The sequence below is a fragment of the Archocentrus centrarchus genome, unplaced genomic scaffold (assembly GCF_007364275.1).
Source record: "Archocentrus centrarchus isolate MPI-CPG fArcCen1 unplaced genomic scaffold, fArcCen1 scaffold_24_ctg1, whole genome shotgun sequence".
NCBI lineage: Eukaryota > Metazoa > Chordata > Actinopteri > Cichliformes > Cichlidae > Archocentrus > Archocentrus centrarchus.
In genome coordinates, this window is record NW_022060254.1 from 4,662,023 (window position 1) to 4,675,186 (window position 13,164).

Below are 13,164 nucleotides of genomic sequence, written 5' to 3' on the forward strand. Positions count from 1 at the left end.
GAGGGGGTGGAACAAAGTGCGGCTGCGTGGTTGGAGCAGAGAGAGAGCTGCTTTTTCATGGAGGAGAAGAAGTGAACTTAGAGGAGAAACAAACTAAAGCATCGATCCAACATCACTACCAACGTTTGTATCGATACTATTGATACTTGGATCGATCCGCGCACCCTGATCACCTGGATCTGACCTGAGAACAGCGTTAATCTGTGTCTCTGGGCTCAGCTAAAGGTAAGCATCGAGCTAACTTTAGTAGTTTAGTAGAAAACTGCTGTGGATGAACACATGAGAGGAAGTGAACTCCTAAAAAGTCTCATTTGAATGACTCGCTGCTATAAACTAATGCAGAGGAAGATGTTAACAAACACTGATGAAAGTAAACAGAGTTCATATCTGAAATCACTGAGAATAAAAACATATTGTGAGGTGGTGAGCAGGTTCCTGTTGTAGTATGAATGGTGAAGCTACAGCAGAAGCTGTTCAGGCTGTTGGTGAGGTGTGAACTGCTGGTGCAGTGGGGGGGGGGGGGGGGGGGGTGATATAACAGAAAAAGCACACCAGTTTTGACTTTCAAGCTTGCAAAGGGGAGACCTTTCACAGAGCTCAACACCTGAACACTGCAAAAATGAAGCTGCCCCCTTGCAGTCAGTTTTATTGCTTTGATTATGTCACAGGTGAAGTCCAACTCCAGGTCATGACCTTTTGACATAGATGTTTTTTTATAACTGGGCCTTCGCCTGTGGTATGTGCAGCACATTTACACACAGCTATGTGTTTGGGCAACATAATGGCTTCAAGGAGTTTTGTTAGCAGCTCAGCATGTTTTACAGGTTTACTGGTGGAGGTCATCATGCCTCTCCAAGCCCACTGGCTTGCAAATAAATGCACAGTAGAAAATGCATATTGGCTGTCAGTGTAAATTGTTACATCTTTATTCTCATATAAAATGCAGGCTTCTATAAGTGCTACTGTCAAGTGAGTTGAGATCTTGATTACCCGATAGCCCAAGCCTGGTACTGAATGGACAATAATAATACAAATTTATAGAATTAAAGGACGATTTAGAATCAAATAATGTGTGTAAGTGTAACACAGAAATCATAGTTAAAGCAGTGCATTAAGGAAATTGTGAAATCACTGAGCTAAGGGTAAAATGAGGAACTGTTGCCTAGAGATGAGCAAGAGCAAAGTTGAAAACATGTTGAGACATATCCCAGAATGGAAAGTACCTAAGAGACCCATATGTGAATAGAAAATGAAGTAATGGTTAAGTCTAGCACACCAATTGGATAAGGGCAGTGGGGTGATGGTCTGTCATGAAGTATGAAATCTAGGACGTGTCTTAGATTCAGGCTATAAAAGATGATGTGCAGAAGCATCAAATGAGAATTTCCGGAGATTTTCCCCGGACAAAGACTGCTCTGCAGAGAGGACTGGCCCAAACCCTCTGTGGATGCTAACAATGAGAGAAAATTAATTTTAATTTGGAACAATAATATTGACACTGCATGAGGCACTTTTTAAATGTGAGAGGGTGAAATAGGACTAATTCACTTGAGGACCAATGCTGCGGCGCATACAGCCTGTACACATGGTGGCAACGCTCGGGATACTGGCAAGTCATGAAGTCTCCTAAAAGCTGCCCCCTTGCAGTCAGTTGTGTGTGTGTGTGTGTGTGAGTGTGTGTGTGTGTGTGTGTGTGTGTGTGTGTGTGTGTGTGTGTGTGTGTCGTCTGGATGTGTGAGACTTGAAACTGTTACTTCCTTTTTCAATGCTTCAGTTTCCAGTAAGTGCAACATGTTCCAAAGGCCATATATGGTGATTTTGTGCACTCAGTAAAATGTGACAAAGAATTATGATAACATGTATTTAGAGCTCCAACAGGGGGCTTTAGGCTTGTGGTTGGGTCACTGAGAACTTTCTAGACAGAAGCAGAGTCGTTCACTGAAAACTGGTTTTGGAGTTTCTCTCAGTTCACCTGTTTAGCCTCTCACTGCTTTGCTAAACCTGAACTTTGAACCTGTCTCCACTCTGAAACACTTCCTCCTTTTCCAGCCTCAGCCTCCTCAGCTTAGCTGTGAACCAGGGCTCGTCATTACTATAACTCACCCTGGTGTGTGATGGTGTGCAGCTGTCCTCACAGAAGCTGAAGTAGGACGTCACAGCATCTGTACACTCATCAAACTGTTGGAGCGGTCCTGAAAACCTCCCAGTCGGTGCAGTCCAGATCCAACAGGGACTCCAACCACAAACCTGTGGGTTACTAGTCGGCTGTTCAGACCTTCTGTCTTTGTTTCAAACAAGTTTCCCACCTACTGTTTCTAGATGCCCACCCTAACATAGCCGGCCAGAACCGTCTGTATCCCACAAAAGTGTCTAAATCCAAATCCAGCCTTAAAGGGCTCATTCCCCCAAACAGTGCAGTGTGGTAGCTTCTAATAAAGATCTGTTCTCCTGCAGCTGATTATCAGGAGGAGGAGAGTCTGACGGAGCAGCAGAGGAACATTTTCAGCCTCTACAGAGGAAACAATGAGTTCAACACAACAGGTGAGAAAAATATCAGTGTTACACTATTATTGAAACTGTGTGACTTCATCAGCTGCTGTTGGTTTGTTTTATTATGGTCCCAATTAGCACTGAAGTTACAACAAGACAAAATAAAAAGGTCACATTTTAACAGGACACTGAAACAAAGACATTAATAATCAAGATTCAGATCAAACCCACAATTTATCATACAATACATCATTTTCATTGAGCAGTATTTGATCTATAATGTCATTTTCATTACTGTTATAATTACACATTTCATATTTTCATAGGACTTTTCCACTCTCTCCTCATTAGATCTCATTGTTTTCCAACTGGTTTGGAAATGCTGTACCAGTAGCTGTTGATGTTGCTGTTGTGGTGATCCCCAGAGTCTCTCATCCCGTGGTTCAACACACTCCAACTCCACTGTGTTGGACTGCAGCTGGTGGCAGTAGTCCTTGTTCTGCTCTGAAGATCTGCTTCAAGCTTTAGGGTCACTCTAAGCAGAAGCTGCAGAAGGTGGAGAGCTGCTTCATGTGCTGCTACACCAAACTCACAGAGGCTGCAGAGCAGAACAACAACTACCATCACAAACTGCAGTTCAACACTGTGGAGTTTGTCTGTCAGTGTGATCAGAAACTCAGTGACAGAGAGCTCATATTTGCTTTATTTATTAGAAAATATATGCATACAGTACTTGAAAAAGTGTGTTTGCTGTCCTTTTATGGCATTCATGTGGCCTGCAGTAGTCCTGTGAGGAATCTTGGATTCATCTTTGACCAGGATGTGTCTGTTAGCTCACAGATAAAACAAGTTTCCAGGATGGCTTTCATCCATTTGCAGTGTTGTCCCATCCTTTGGCATTTTGAAGCTGGACTGTTGTGATTCTTTATAACCAGGATGTCCAATTAATGCTTTGAATTCATTTTACATAAATTTATGTTTCCTCTTTTTTTCACCAGTAGGTGGAGGTAATAGACCTAGTAGATCTTTGGAGGCTCCAAAAAAATTCTAATATTAATGGAGTTTGAAGTTTGTTCCACGACTGCATTTCACTCACTGCCTCTGTTTGTATCTCTGTCACTGCAGGACCAACATGGAGCGAGACGTCAGCGCTCTCAGGAGGCTGACAAACCTCACAGAAGGAAAGGAGGAAAAAAATACACCTGTGATCAGTGTGGGAAGGATTTTACTAGTAAACAATCATTAAAAAATCATCAAGTGATCCACACTGGAGAGAAGCCATTCAGCTGTGACTTGTGTGGAAAGTCTTTTACCTGGGCTCAAAGCTTAAAAACACACCAACTCATCCACAGTGGAGAGAAGCCGTACAGCTGTGATCAGTGTGGCAGAGCTTTCAATCGAAGTACCCACTTAAAGAGGCATCAAGTTACACACTCTGGAATTAAGGCATACAGCTGTGACTATTGTGGAAAAACCTTCAGCTGCATAGAGAGCAGAAATACACACCTACGCATTCACACTGGACATGATGTGTACAGCTGTGATCAGTGTGGCAAAAAGTTTGCAACAGCCCAACAATTACAATCCCACATGTTTACCCACACTGAAGAGAGACCTCATAAATGTGACCTGTGTGATAAGACTTTTAAAGCTCCACAGTACCTGAAAAAACACCAACAGATCCACAGCAGAAAGAGACTCTACAAGTGCAGTTACTGTGAGGTATGTGTTTTTATTTTGATCTTGTAACTTTAGCCTGACTGTTGGGAACAACTGTTCAGTTATGATTTTTGCTTCTATGATCATAAGAAACTAAATTATTACTTTTTGTAGTGACAAACATTTATATCACTGTATTATTTATGATACACCAGTTTCCTGGTATATCATGGTATTATTATTTCTGCATATATGGGTCTTTATGTTGGTTTACAGTGGCTCCTCCTTCAGTCAGGTGTATATTGAATAAAAGTAATTTTATTGTCATAAAAAATAAATTATAAAATACAACCATAGAACAAATGATCAAAACATTTCTGTTTAATTCTTTGCTTTGAAGCCCAAATTCTTCTCTCTGCAGGTAAAAACACCTGTAAGCTTTGTTAGCACAGAGTAAACAGAGCCAAACTACAAACAGTTTAAATATTTGTCACAGGGAGTCGGTCCTTAACAGGCTGCCTGCTCTGCTGTTTGCTTGTGATGCCACTTTTTGTCGTATATTTGGCTCGTTTACGTTAATGTTTCCACAGCAGAGCTGGAAGTGGGCCTTTAAAACCATTTACATTGTTTGTCTTTGACTCACCTGGTTTCCTGTTGCTGTGTGTGGGCGGAGCTTCCTGGGTGGTGTAACCTCTTCCTACCATATATAGGTCCATGTTACATTTACCATTATGGCTGCTGGAGTTTGGCAAGTGTCCCTAAAGAACACAATCAGCTTAAATTCAAACTGATGACTCCTTCTAGAAGTGAGTCCTGTTACTTTGCAGCCATATTGAAACACACTGGAGCACTTACAGTTATTTTGAAGCATTATCTAAATTAACTTTCATTTCAAAGATCAACGGGACATAAAAACTTCATGCACAGAATATTCAGTCAGATCTGATAAAATCAGCTAAAAGTTTCTGACTTTGTACACAAATAAGATTTTAACAGCTTCTCTCCTGATAGTTATACTTCCACCATCTTTCTATCTAGTATTTAGTCAGAAATTTCAGTTCAGAGTTGAGCTCCATGTCTCTCTCTCATAATGTCTCTGCTGCTACCAGGACCTAACCTAGCAGTGACCAAGGATCCCACAGTCTGCCCTGCAGCAGTCCAACAGAGTTCATCACTGTAAACTGAACCACAACACTGCAAACTACCCAGTTTAGCCTGCATTTACTGTCCACTATAAACTTTCTTGAAGTTGACAGCCTGGTGTTCAGAGAACAACCTGGTACTGAACATCATGAAAACCAAAGAGATCATCATCGCCTTCAGGAAGCACAGGACTGACCCAGCTCCCCTCTACATCAACGGCGAGCGTGTGGAGAGGGTCCACACCTTCAGGTTTCTTGGTGTCCTCATCTCTGCTGATCTCTCTTGGTCAGATAACATCACAGCTGTTATCAAGAAGGCTCAGCAGCAACTTCACTTCCTGAGGGTCCTCAGGAAGAACAACTTGGACTCAAACCTGCTGCTGACCTTCTACCGCTCATCCATTGAGAGCCTGCTGACGTACTGTATCACAGTATGGTACGGCAGCTGCACTGAGGCAGACAGGGTGAGGCTTCAGAGGGTAGTCAAGACAGCACAAAGAATCGTTGGACATCTACACCTCCTGCTGCATCAGCAGAGCAGGAACATCATCAAGGACGGCTCACACCCTGGCTTTGACTTGTTTGACCTGCTGCCCTCTGGCAGGAGCTGTAGGATACATTATAGGGGTCTCCATATTCCTTTTTGACTTCAAATTAAAACCCAATTAAAACCAAAGTTACCAACAAATCACAGGGTTGAGCAGGTTCTGATGCAGGCTGTTTATTAGACAGTAGCATAGTGAAGACTGAGTTACACACACACACAGAGTAACAGAAAAGAAGAACCTGTTGATCATGCGCCGGCTTCCTCATCACTCCCTCCGACCGAGGAGAGCCCGTGCTGAGATTAAGTATGAGTCCAAATAAAATCAAACTGTCCAAATGATCCATGATGATGAGCAAGCTCTGTTGCAAAAAGTTACTAGTTATTAGAAATATACAAACACAAAAAACAGAGGACAAAAAGTAAAAAGTGAAAGCAAGAAGTCCTCCCGGGAGGTTGCGCCTTAGTAGCTGCTAGAAAAATAGACGACACGGACAAAGACAGTCGCTACATCTTCTCTTCTCTCCTCTCTCCTCTTCTAACCGTGGTATTTATACTCTTTCCCTTTCTTTGTCTAAGATTTGTGCTGAGTCTGCACTTTGTAAGCATACATTAGAAACTGTCATTAATTCTACTGACATTATCTAAAAGGCACAAACATCCCGGAGCATCTTCAATATATCAACAAGACAGTAAGAAAAATTCATCACAATAATTGTCAGAAACGACCTCCTTGTGTCCATCCTATGGTACTCCTTAAGAAGGATTTACAGCTGCCCACACTGACACAGACCAGATATGAGGGAGAAAGTGGGGCCCAATTTGCCCCTAGACTTGTTTCTTAGACAGATTTACACTTTTTTAATTTGCATTTCCCAAATCTTTGGCTGTGCTACATAAGCAACGTAGCCTATGGTTAAGTCTACTGGACTATTACGAGTATAAATTGAAATTTGGGCAAACAGGATGACTGGTGTCCTATACATGAACCCAAAAAGGGCAGTTTTATGAGCTGAGACCCCAAAGCATGAATTTGAATGAGCAACAGGTTCATCACAGGGCTAGAGCAGAAGACGAGTATGCTTTGAGAATGATCTGAGAGGGCCTGCAGGGCCACAGCAGACTGCTAGAGAGGAGTAGCAGAGCTTCTGGTGCCTGAACACAAATAAGAGCAACTCAAACAGGCCTCAAATCTTCCTACTACATTTAGACACACAATATATATTTATTACAGTGTAGAAAGCAGTTTAATTTCAAATAAACAGAAATAGGAATAATAACTTTAAATTAGGGGTGGGACTTTAACGCGTTAATTTTAATTAATTACTGGAAAATTAACGAATTAAATATTTTAATCGCACTTTGCACCGTGGAACGTTTCTCAGTGCGCGAGTTCCAGGCATACAGATTATATCGACGCACAATGTCCAAATTCAGAGGCCGGATCCTGCGAAGGACTCGGCCCACATCCTTCGCAGCCCACGAAGTCCGCAAAGGCTGCAAGTGAGCGGCTAGCCTTCATATCAGCGTCACCTGCCCTCACCTCTGCGTAGCTCATGTCGCCTAGCAACCGTGAGTGTGAAGCACAGCTGTGTAAAAGCAGCTGGTTAAACGGAGAACGAACTTTTTCTCCTTTTTGTGGTTTAATTTTAAGTCTTTTATTCAAAATAAGCTGTTAAAACAAGCATAACACATTTCAACATCAAGGAATACAGCTGAGAGAATGATTAATTTCCAACTATATTAAGTGAGACATTAATGTTGAATAAAACTATCCAGTTATGATGCTTAACTTTAATTTCAGGAGTTTGCTTATCACAGGAGCACTTCCACCCTTTGTTGGTCTGTGTAGTAGACTGGTGGGAAAATAAACAATATTTTGAAGTTTAAGCTTATGTATACTGATTCATTCATCAACCAAACTTAAATTAATATTTCTCATGTTAAATATTTAAATGTGATTAAAATGCGATTAATTTCGATTAATTAATTAATTACAAAGCTTGTAATTAATTCGATTAATTTTTTTAATCGAGTCCCACCCCTACTTTAAATATCAACATTGGGTGGTATTATTGCAGTGTTATAGTGGTAGTACTGTAGTATTACATTAAGGTTATTATAGTATTAAATGAGTATTACTGTAGAATTATGGTGGTAGTATTGTAGTTCTTGTATCCCAGTAAGCTGAGTGTTGTAATGTAAACAGTAAAATGTAATTGGACGTTGGCAGAGATGCTCTTTATTCCAGGCGACGTACAGGATAAAAATGTTGAAGGAATTCCCTGACTTACACTGTCTTTGTGTCTTTGTTTAGAAGCAGAGCCACACAGATGGATCCAGTTCTCAACCCTGTCATCGCTGTGGTGGTGGGAAAGCGTTTTGCTGTGACCTTTGTGGGAAAACTTTCAATCAGCAAGTGAGCCTAAAAACACATCAGCGTAGACACACTGGACACAAACTGAAGTACTGCAAAGAATGTGGCAGAAGCTTCACCAGAACAAGGGAATTAAAACATCATGAACTCTTCCACAGTGGGGTTAAAAAGCACCTCTGTGACCAGTGTGGGTCATCCTTCATCACTGCAGGTGACCTTAAAAGGCATAAACGAGTCCACACAGGAGAGAAACCATACAAGTGCACATACTGTGACAAAACCTTCTCACGATCAGATAGTCGTAATGATCATGAAAGTAAACACATTGAAGGGAACTACAGCTGTGACCAGTGTGACAAGAGCTTCAGGAATCTCACTTCATACTCCAAACACAAACGATCCCACGCTGCAAAGAAACTGTTTCACTGTTACCAATGTGCAAAAACATTCTCTTCATTATCTGCTCTGTACAAACATCAGCGTGATCATGCAGGGCTGAAATCATTCCCATCATTGGATCACAATGAATCTGCAGACACACAAAGATCCTCTTCTGGTCAAACTTAAAAACCTTGAGATCCGGCTCCACAGAATTCTGATGGAATCTCCTGTAAAGATCTGATGAGGGAGCTGTGAAAGAAAATGTTACCATAGTTACATTTTTTCTAGAAATTAGTAGCATGCAGTTATTTGTATTTAGTTTTAGTATTTGTGTTATAAAGTTGCAGAAATGTGTGTTGTGTTCAGGTGAGATTGCTGCAGTATTATAAGTTTGCCATCCAGTGGGCTGGATTGGACTGAGTGAATATTTTTGGTGGGCCTCAGGCCTTATGTTTGACAACCCTGAATTTAACACATCTGAGACAAAAGATCCATAAGATTGAAATGTTTGAGGAAACCTTCTTCCTGGATTTAAAGTGTTTTAGCTGTTAGAGTTCGTGTTAGTGATTAGCTTTTCTCCAGCAGTCAGATTAAAAATCAGTTCTTATCTTACATGTTAGTTTGTACTGAATCTGTTTCATCCTCATGTTGTTGTTGTTTTATTGTTTAAGTAGCAAATCCTGCAAAGGTTAAATAAAAATATTATAAAATGTTAAAGAAACAGTTCAATAATGAATCATTTGAGCCATGATGTCACTTCCAGTTCAATTTTATTCATGAAGCACATTTAAAACAACAAGGTTGACCAAAGTGATGGACATGAAAACAGGACAACACAATAAAATAAATGTGATGCACACAGCAATAAATATCCATCCATCCATTCTCTTCTGCTTATCCTGTTCAGGGTCACGGGGGGCCTGGAGCCTATCCCAGCTGTCATAGGGCAAGAGGCAGGGTACACCCTGAACAGGTCGCCAGCCTGTCACGGGGCCAACACATGCTCACATTCACACCTATGGGCAATTTAGAATAGCCAATTAACCTAACCCCAGTAAGTGCATGTCTTTAGAATGTGGGAGGAAACCAGAGTACCTGGAGGAAACCCACGCTAGCATGGGAAGAACATGCAAACTCCACACAGAGAGAGGGAGAGGCCTGGGCCATTGTGGAATCGAACCCAGGCCTTCCAGATGGTATTCTAACTGTGAGGCAGTAGTGCTTACCACTGCGCCACCATGCTGCTTCAATAAATATATGGATGACAGGGTTGGAGCTGATCCAGCTGAATGATGTCATCAGTATTTCATGTCATTTTCCTTCACAGCTGTTTCTCTGCTTTTTTCTTCTTTCAACTGTTCTGAGCTTTTCTTCTTCACTGGATGTTGGACTTTCGGTTCACAATCATCTTTTTCCTGTTTAGCTGCTCATGTTTTTATTAAATATTGTGAAGGTTTCCACACTTGAAGCTCTGCAGGTAGAAATGGCTTTTCCTGCTGTGCATGTCAAAGGTCATATATGAAAGTCCTCACAGTTGAAGCTCAGAGTTCAAATCTCCAGTTTGATCAAAGCAGTTTTCTTTTCTCCTCAGCTGCAGCATCCAGTGCAGTTTGTTTCAGAGCATCTTTTAGCTCACTGTGATTCTAATGACTCTGCTGGCTCTTTGAAATGGTGGCGATATTTTCATGTTCTTCCAGCTGTTCAGTAAATTTAGTGTCATCATCCTTGCTGTGTATATTGTAATGATATCAGAGCATCTCTTTGTGCTCATATTACAGAAGTGTTTGTTACAGATCAATCAGAGGCTGCACAGTACAGCCCTGCTGACACAGCAGAGGGACCACATTGAAACATGATCATGTTTAAAGTTACACTTGAGGATTATTTACTGTTCATCACTGTGGCTGTTCATCCCCCTTGCACAGCACATTCAAGCTGCATGCTGCAAACATAAAGATCCTTCTCTGCAATTCAGTTCAATTCAATTTTATTTATATAGTGCCAAATCACAACAAACAGTTGCCTCAAGGCACTTTGTATTGTGGGTAAAGACCCTACAATAATACAGAGAAAACAGTCAAAACGACCCCCTATGAGCAGCACTTGGCGACAGTGTAAAGGAAAAACTCCCTTTTAACAGGAAGAAACCTCCAGCAGAGCCAGGCTCAGGGAGGGGCAGTCATCTGCTGAGACTGGTTCGGCTGAGGGGAGAGAAAAGACATGCTGTGGAAGAGAGCCAGAAATTAATAACAATTAATGATTAAATGCAGAGTGGAGTATAACCTGATCCAGCCTTAACTATAAGCTTGATCAAAAAGGAAAGTTTTAAGCCTAATCTTAAAAATAGAGAGGGTGTCTGTCTCCTGGATCCAAGCTGGGAGCTGGTTCCGCAGAAGAGGGGCCTGAAAGCTGAAGGCTCTGCCTCCCATTCTACTCTTAAGTATCCGAGGAACCACAAGTAAGCCAGCAGTCTGAGAGTGAAGTGCTCTATTGGGGTGATATGGGACTATGAGGTCTTTGAGATAAGATGGGGCCTGATTATTGAAGACCTTGTATGTGAGGAGAAGGATTTTAAATTCTATTCTAGATTTAACAGAGAGCCAATGAAGAGAAGCCAATATGGGAGAAATCTGCTCTCTCTTTCTAGTCCCTGTCAGTACTCTAGCTGCAGCATTTTGGATCAGCTGAAGGCTTTTCAGGGAGCTTTTAGGACAGCCTGATAATAATGAATTACAATAGTCCAGCCTAGAAGTAATAAATGCATGAATTAGCTTTTCAGCATCACTCTGAGAAAGGATGTTTCTAATTTTAGAAATATTGCGCAAATGCAAAAAAGCGGTCCTACATATTTGTTTAATATGTGCATTGAAGGACATATCCTGGTCGAAAATGACTCCAAGATTTCTCACAGTGTTACTGGAGGCCAAAGTAATGCCATCCAGAGTAAGTATCTGGTTAGACACCATGTTTCTAAGATTTGTGGGGCCGAGAACAAGAATTTCAGTTTTATCTGAATTTAGAAGCAGGAAATTAGAGGTCATCCAGGCCTTAATATCTTTAAGACATTCCTGCAGTTTAACTAATTGATGTGCGTCATCTGGCTTCATGGATAAATAAAGCTGAGTATCATCTGCATAACAATGAAAATTGATGCAATGCTTTCTAATAATACTGCCTAAGGGAAGCATGTATAATGTAAATAGAATTGGTCCTAGCACAGAACCCTGTGGAACTCCATAATTAACCTTAGTGTGTGAAGAAGACTCCCCATTTACATGAACAAATTGGAGTCTATGAGATAAATATGATTCAAACCACTGCAGTGCAGTACCTTTAATACCTATAGTATGCTCTAATCTCTGTAATAAAATGTTATGGTCAACAGTATCAAAAGCTGCACTGAGGTCCAACAGGACAAGAACAGAGATGAGTCCACTGTCAGAGGCTCTAAGAAGATCATTTGTAACCTTCACTAATGCTGTTTCTGTACTGTGATGAATTCTGAAACCTGACTGAAGCTCTTCAAATAAACTGTTCCTCTGCAGATGATCAGTTAGCTGTTTTACAACTACTCTTTCAAGAATCTTTGAGAGAAAAGGAAGGTTGGAGATTGGCCTATAATTAGCTAAGACAGCTGAGTCAAGTGATGGCTTTTTAAGTAGAGGTTTAATTACAGCCACCTTGAAGGTCTGTGGTACATAGCCAACTAATAAAGACTGATTGATCATTTTTAAGATTGAAGCATCAATAATTGGAAAGACTTCTTTGAACAGTCTAGTAGGAATGGGATCTAACAAACATGTTGCTGGTTTGGAGGAAGTAACTATTGAAGTTAACTCTGAAAGACCAATCAGAGAGAGTCTAACACATACCAGCAGTGCTGAAAGCAGCCGAACATGAAGATAAATCTTTGAGATGGTTATGAATAATTTTTTCTCTAATGTCTAAAATGTTATTTGTAAAGAAATCCATGAAGTCACTGCTAGTTAAAGTGAAAGGAATACTCGGCTCTACAGAGCTCTGACTCTTTGTCAGCCTGGCTACAGTGCTGAAAACCTGGGGTTGTTCTTATTTTCTTCAATTAATGATGAGTAGTAAGATGTCCTAGCTTTACGGAGGGCTTTTTTTATAGAGCAACAAACTCTTTTTCCAGGCTAAATGAGCATTTCTAATTTAGTGAGACGCCATTCCCTCTCCAGCTTACGGGTTATCTGCTTTAAGCTGTGCGTTTGTGAATTATACCACGGAGTCAGGCACTTCTGATTTGAAGCTTTCCTTTTCAGAGGAGCCACAGTATCCAAAGTTATACGCAGTGAGGATGTAAAACTATTGACGAGATAATCGACCTCACTGGGAGCAGAGTTTAGGTAGCTGCTCTGCACTGTGTTGGCACATGGCACTGAAGAGCATAATAATGAAGGAATTAGATCCTTAAACTTAGTTACAGCACTTTCAGAAAGACTTCTACTGTAATAAAACTGTAGTTGTTGTCTTCACAGCAGCACACACAGCAGAGCACATTCAGAAGAAGTGGAGGAAGAAATGTTTGAGCTCGGTCTGAGAAGCTGCTG